Source organism: Solanum pennellii, chromosome 4 (genome assembly GCF_001406875.1).
Source record: "Solanum pennellii chromosome 4, SPENNV200".
Lineage (NCBI taxonomy): Eukaryota > Viridiplantae > Streptophyta > Magnoliopsida > Solanales > Solanaceae > Solanum > Solanum pennellii.
The window spans coordinates 58,291,410-58,298,948 of NC_028640.1; the positions used below are offsets into that span (position 1 = coordinate 58,291,410).

Consider the following 7,539-nt stretch of genomic DNA (forward strand, 5'->3'; position numbering starts at 1 on the left):
CATTTTCAACAAATATGTATACAATTTGGTAGTTTCATACTAGTCGTATCATAAACTAGTATAAGAGAAACTCAACAACCATAATATCAAATATACTCCAGAATTTGTGGGTCAAACATGATACAAAATGTATCATTGAATTTCCTATCTTGTACTCTAAATTTAAATGTGACACTAAGACTAATTTTATATTTATCATTAAAGAACCTCCGCATCTTAAATATGATCTCAAAAATATTTTTCGAGTATTTCAAATTAGTTTTTCCATGTATTTTTTTCTCATATTGTCATTAGAATTATGAAACCTCTTTGTGAAATATTATTCTACAAAAGAATTATAGTGCTTCAATTCCCTTTGACAATTTACTATAACACCCCATATGCTAGAACCAAAAGTGCATAATTTCAGAAGTTGCAGGTGCAACTGACAGTGCAACCTACAGATTGTAGGGTGACTTACAAACCGTAGGTGGGGTTTGTGGTTGGCAACCTGAAGACCCTTCCTAGAAACTCTGAAAACAATTGTGTAAGGGTCGACCCACAGCCATACCTACAGACCATAGGCCAGACAACGGGCCATGGTCCTGGTCCATGGATTAAGACCCCCAAAAAAACTTCTTCTTAACTCAAAATCATTAACTTCTTTATTTTTCAAAGTTGAAGTAGTAGAAATAGGTAGTGGTAAAATATTTTGTTTAATCCTTTTACCCCCACTATTTTTAGAATCAAAATAAAATTTATTTTCATGAAAAATAGCATCACCTGAGTCTTTTTAGTAAGTTTGGCTTTACTACAAGCCTCACACTTTTCTGATTTCTTTCAAGCCATTGGAATTATCCTAAAAACTTATGGTTTCAACACAACAACGAGCATACCAAAAATTGATATAAGAAAGCATTTAACAGAAGTAGAAACTTTTTTTATCTCAACATTCATCTTGAACATCCCATCACAAGCATACGTCTTTCCCACAAAAATACCCTCCTTCACAATTACATATTGATCAGATTCAATAATCTGTTTAAAGCCTTCTTTGTTAAAAAGAAAACTAGACATCAAAATGTTTTCATGAAAGGAGTATAAATTACATCCTTCAAAGTTAATACTCTTCAAGAAGTAAAACACAATTCGATATCTTTGACGAGCCTCTCGTGATCATCTACCTTCCTAGGTGGTGGAGGATCCTGACCTCGTGAAGCAAGGTTTGTTGTAGGTTCATCGAGGTGTAGATCTTCATCATAGTGTTGTCCAATGTAGACATGAAAGAGACTGGTGAAGGCACATCAATATGACCTTGAAAGTTCAATCAAATTTTTCATAGTGTTATTAAGTTTGAAAAAGGGAAATGAGAAATTATTCAAGATGGGCAGCATGCCATAAAATCTCAAATTATTGAAAAAAAATAAATTGAACAGGGATATTTCTAGAACGACCCTTCTTGCTAACTGTATTTGAGACTTTTGAATCACTTATGGTTCTTGGTCATATATACAAATAAAAGGGGTCATCCAAAATAAATGTGCAATTTGTTGAGGATGATTCAAATAAATATCAATTTATACGGTGTCATTTAGATTTTCTTCCAAACATTTCCAATGTGGTGTAAATATAAATGGTTGTATTGACGAAACATTCGACCAATATCTAACATCTGCATATTTCAGATAAACACGATAAAGAAAACTAAAAAGATTTTAAAATTGTAGTAAAATAATCTTTAGAGTTCAGATTATAAGGTTCATAATTTACGAGAAAAATTAAACGAATCATCAACAATATCTAAAAGAGAAGGAGCCAACAAAAAGTTATGGTTATATGAAAATTTGTTTGTGAGCCTGTAAAATCACAGTTTAACAAATATGACCATAATTTGTGTGTTTGAGTTATCCTAAAACACGTTTTTGTTAAGAAACTTATTTTATTTTTGTATTAATAGTTTGATGATATATGTTTTTTTCAGAATATATTTGAGGCTTTAGAAAAAGATAAATATTTTCAATGTTTTAGTAATGTTACCTGCTAATGGATTGAGAATTTTGTGGGAATCCTGATTTCTATATCCCTCGGCAATATCTTCCTGCATTAATCATCCCATAGATAAAATATAAGTAGTACAGATTATAAATTATTATACATCTCTTTTAAAATATTATTTGATGCATATTAAATATAATTAATATAATGTATATTAGCTTGTAATATTAATATTAATATTAATTCAAACAACAGTTTCATTAGTGGTAGAACTAATGAATGGATAAATTACCATAGCAATTTGATCGTTTGGAATCAATTGAAATCCAAAAAGCATATGATATTGTTTCTGCATTGAAGGAACAACTCGCAAAATAGCACTTGTGTTGTTTGTGGTGCTTTCTTTGTGAAAGATTTTGCATTTGAGGTCATTATTACTTCAAAAATTTCTTTTATAATAAATAATGAAAAAATATTAACTTCATCCAATTCTTTTATCTAGCACAAAAATGTATAATATAAGTTTTGAGTCTTCGGATATAGTGATAAAATATGGAGAAAATAAGCTCAACAAAGTAGCACCCCTATAATTAGTTTTTTACTAATGATATCATAGTAAGAGATATACAAAGAATAAACAGTTTTAATTTAAAAGATTGAGGTAATTTTTGTGCATAGAATGTACATAACGATACAAAATATACAGGAAAGACCCAAAAGTTACCAAGAAAGGCAAATTTAAATAAGAACTAAATTTTGAACCAAGTATTATGGATAGAAGAGTGTCTATGGATAGAAAGAGACTATACACAGGTGATTTGTTTAATAAAAATATAAAATACATATATAGTACAAAAGAGGGAAAACATCAATTAGTATCCGGACCCTGAGACCTCACTACGATCTAATAAACAAAGGCAATAAAAGAATCATGATTCAACGAGCGTATATTTTGTTGCGTCACAAAAAAATGTAGAACTGCAGTATGAGTCCCAAAATACGGATACAAAGTTGGCATCATAGTTACCCCGAGCTCAAATAGAAATTATATAAAGATATGAAGGAAAATAATGCTAATTCTAAATTCATCAACCTACTAAAGTAATATTACAACACTGATAAAAAGCAGACAAAGAAAATATAAGGTAGTTTGGAGCCATTCTATAAGGAGGAATGAAATTAAGCCGAATATTTGTATCGATTTCCCTTTTGAAAGGAACTCCGAGAAGATCTTCTAAAAATATTTCTGGAACTCATTTACTACTAGAGATGACTTAAGAATTGGGGTTTCAGAGCTTGAATCCTTGACCCGAACTAGATTTATAAAGATACCTTTAAAGATCATCTTTCTAGCCTTAACGTAAGAGAAAATCCAATCCATGGGCACTTCGCTACTACCCTTCTATTCGATGATTGGCTTGTATGGAAATTAAAAACAAACGATCCTAGTTCTATAATAGATGAGGTATAAAAGAAATATAACCAATCCATGCGTAGAATGATATCAAAATGTACTATTTCTATCTTTACAAGATATACTGAGCTGACTTTTTTAGAGATTGTGCCAGGGGAACTTTTTTATACCCGTGTAGATATAACTGGGTCACCGACTTGAGTGAAATTGAGAAGGTTTTTGAGAGAGATTCTAGACTGACACCGAAGTTTACTGCTATATACGAAGTTACAAAGGAAATCCGTAGCCCCTGCATGTAAAAAGCATAAACATCTACATGAAAGAATCGTAATATAGCAGTGACCACATCAAGGGAACCTTCCTGTTCCCGGTGATCCTGGAGAGCATACAACCTTTTTTGGCATTGACTGTCACTTGTACTAGATGAGGTACCATACTGGATTGGGTTCCCTAGTGATGCTGCTGAAGTTGTAGACTGAGCCATACTATTGCTACCTCCTTGTGCCTATTTAGAAGAAGGTCAATTTTGAACCTGTGACCTATCTGACCACACCCAAAACATCCATCCTCTTTTGAAAGACACTCACCCGGATGGTTATTACCACACTTTGAATAAGGTTGGTAGTTCTAGTAAATGAAACACTCTTCTGAGTCTTAAAACGTAATGCCCTAACTTGCTGATCTCGTTGAAACCTAGGGGGTGGATCATTATATGATGAAGGTGTTGGAGTTGAAGAGCTTTGCTGAAACTGCGAGTGATTTCAACCACCTGATTTCTACTGAGAGTACTCATAGTTTCCTATTCTAGTCTTCTTGTCGTCCTTAGCTAGTTCTCTAGGATTATCTCCCTCAACCTGGTAAGCATTAGTCATGTGCCAGGAGATATTCATGTCCTCTAACATTGCATTTCTGCACTCTGTTTTCACAAAGTAAGATACTCCAAGTAGGAACTTAATCATGTTTTCCTTGGGATCGACAACTATATGTAGAGCATACCTAGATAGATGGTGAATGTACGTCCATACTCTTGGACTGACATAGAACCTTGTCTCAAATTTATGAACTCCAGAGTTTTTGCCTCCATCAACTCTCTTAAAAAGAATCAATCCAGAAAAACTCTGGTAAAACACTCTCAAGTCACAAGAGTTATGTTCTCACCCCTTTTTTCCTTCCATTAGGTGAACCAAATGTGAGCTACATCCTTGAGCTGGTAGGACGCTAACTCTACTGTATCATTCCCATTTACTTGCATAACCACAAAGATCTTCTTGACCTCATCAATAAATTGTTAGGTATTCTCACTAACTTGTGACCCTAGAAACTCAATTGTGCTCATCCGAACAAATAATGGAACCTAGCTGAAGCACGACGTTGATTTAGAAAGGAGATCATATCCATGCACGGTAAGAATAACAAGAATCTAATTAATTCCTAAAACACTTTGTAGCCTCCCTCTCATAGGTTTGGTGAGCTTCGCACTCATGAAAAGGACTCTACTTAGTGTGGTTATTCACACATCTTAGGACTCTCAAAGATAGTGCTTCGATATCAAGTTTGTCATGCCCCGAGGCCATCCCCTTGACGTAACATGGGACCTAAGATCACGAAAAATCCCAATCTAATGCGGAAGCTTAAACTAGATATAAAGTGATAAGATGAGGAATATTTGCTCTATATCTGAATATATATATATAAAGACTGAGCCTTTAATAACAACTGAAAGGTCAAATTGAAATCTAAAATTGGATTTAACTATGTTTGAATAAAAGTCTCTGACTGATTAGAGATGCTGGGATATGCCCTAGGATAACTTTAGCAAAATAGAAAATGAAAAAGAAAGACTGAGATAAAAAGCATGTCAATCGTCCTTGAAGAATGTCCTGATACTGGTGAACTGGAGATCAGGAACCGAAATATATGTGATGTGAATATTGAGGACCAAAACCTACATAACTAGAAGATGCTGGGCAAAATGTGTGTCAGTATTTGAAATGTATTGAGCGTGTAGAATAGAAAAAAACTAAACAATCTATACATAACTGAACAAAGAAACAAAAGAAGGATACAATCTACTATTTACCGACATAAAACCACGAGAGCTATCCATGGAGTCTGATGTTTACACACCATTGAAATGACTCAGTATACCTTGCTAGGTCTATAAAGGCATGCCTAGCGTGATCAGTAAATATTATGCCCAAATAGTGGACTTAACCTATTGGGGAACACAGTTCTTTGACTAAAAGGGTGATTGATCGTAGTCCACTCAGTATGAAGCCTAATCCCAACTAATATGTAAGTAATACATTTTATTTAAATTTATTTAATGAGGAATAACTATAAATTGACATTCTAACTTAAAATGCAACATTAATGTATTGATAATTAAATATAATATATGTCTAAATAAACTAAGCAAGTGTAATTAAGAATTAAACGAACCAACTAGGGTTTTGAGTTTCATGCAATAACAAAGTAACAATTCCTAGAAACATGATAATATAATTAGTATTAGTCTAACAGATGAATCACAACACTTTTCAAAAGTTCAACATACCTTAGTTCTAAACATGATATAGAGAATCAAGAATCTGACTTAAATCTTTGGTACGGGTAAACATAGTGTGAGTATTACCAAAACTAGGTTGGCGAGTGTAATTATATCAAGGCTTCCGGTATATGAGAGTATTTGAGGGGCAGGATGTGTAGGAATATTTGAACTTAAGATTGTGCTTCCAAGGCATGCTAATTAATGGAAGTATCAGTTTCTGGAGTGGTAGAAAAATTAATAGGTGTTTAGAGGTAAATATGAGGAAGTAGACTTTGGGGTTTGTGGTGAAACTGACAGTTGTTCATTGATATGAGAATATGGCATAGTACCTTGTGATTCACCTACATGAGGTTGATAGTTAATCTCATTATTCATATCTAGTGGTGGTAGCATGAGGAATTCTCTTGATGATTCCTCATAATTATTTGATAAATCATTGTGTTATTTCATAAACTCTTTTAAAAGTGGGTAAATGAGAAGACTATGAATCTTACATGGAATTTGGTGTAACCTAGGACTCCTATACAACAAAAGTTGTGTAAACATATTAGATATGCGATAACATTTAGTTGTGTTTCATATATATAAATTTAGTAGGAGTTAGATATAACTTAGCTAATATGGACTCTCTGTTTGTGTGTATAAATACAATATGCACCAGAACCTGTGAAGTATTGAATAATAACTCAAGAGTTCAAACAACTTGCAGTAAACTTGAGAATCTGTTTATACTTCATATTGAATATGAGCAATTAATTTGAATATGGATAATTAAATCATTGTTTAGTTATCTATGTCATTGAGATTAAAAGAGGCTCCAGACTAGTCAAATTCCTCAATAGGTCATCAGACAAATCCTTGAACTCATGTCAAAAATTTATTAATTCTTTGTCTTCTTTTTATTGGTTCACTTCACACATCAAGGTGCAATAAGGTTTTTAGGGTCTTTATGTCCTTATAGTGGCATATCAAGTTTGTATTTTGTCTTCAAGAGATGGTAATATAGATCATCAAGAATTATTTTTTTGTCGTACTATCAGCAATGTTAGTTGAGAAAACTTGTGTGATTACTTAATTGACATTTGTAATTTAATCTGTACTAACAAATACTTTTAACAATAAGTTTGCAAAACATAAATAATAAAGATTAAAACATGTATTCAGAAACAACAATTAATAACATAAGCATAAATTAATGACAGGAAAAAAATATATGAGGATCTGTAGAATAAAACATAAATAAAAAAATAAAGCCGATTAAATGTACAGTGTCCCCTTAAGAAAATTATTGCCCTTTAGTACCGGAGGTTTAAAGAAATAGATTCTCTCTGAACAGACGATTATATTCACCAGTATATTAATACAAAAAATATGGAATCAGTGAGCCACTCAACATGAGAAAAGTACATGAATATTTAATTGTGCAGAAGAAGAAGTTCAGAATTTTTGGTTTTTTAATGTGAGAGGGAATCCCTCTCTTTATAGGTAAGAAATGGTTGTGTGAATAAATACCTATTGTGCCTTATCGAAAAGGTCACAACTCCTTAGAAAAGTTACATATTGGTCACAATCTTTCATAAAAGTCATAACTTTTCATAAA

The 7,539-nt window shown here is 32.6% G+C and overlaps 1 long non-coding RNA gene across 1 annotated transcript; it reads right to left on the reverse strand.

The window, feature by feature from the left end:
• Positions 1-905: 905 nt before the first annotated feature.
• Positions 906-2,107, reverse strand: LOC114076740. The gene is made up of 2 exons (XR_003577727.1): positions 2,017-2,107; positions 906-1,293 (listed from the first exon to the last, which is right to left on the reverse strand). It is a non-coding gene; the product is annotated as an uncharacterized LOC114076740 (long non-coding RNA).
• Between the last annotated feature and the right edge of the window lie 5,432 nt (positions 2,108-7,539).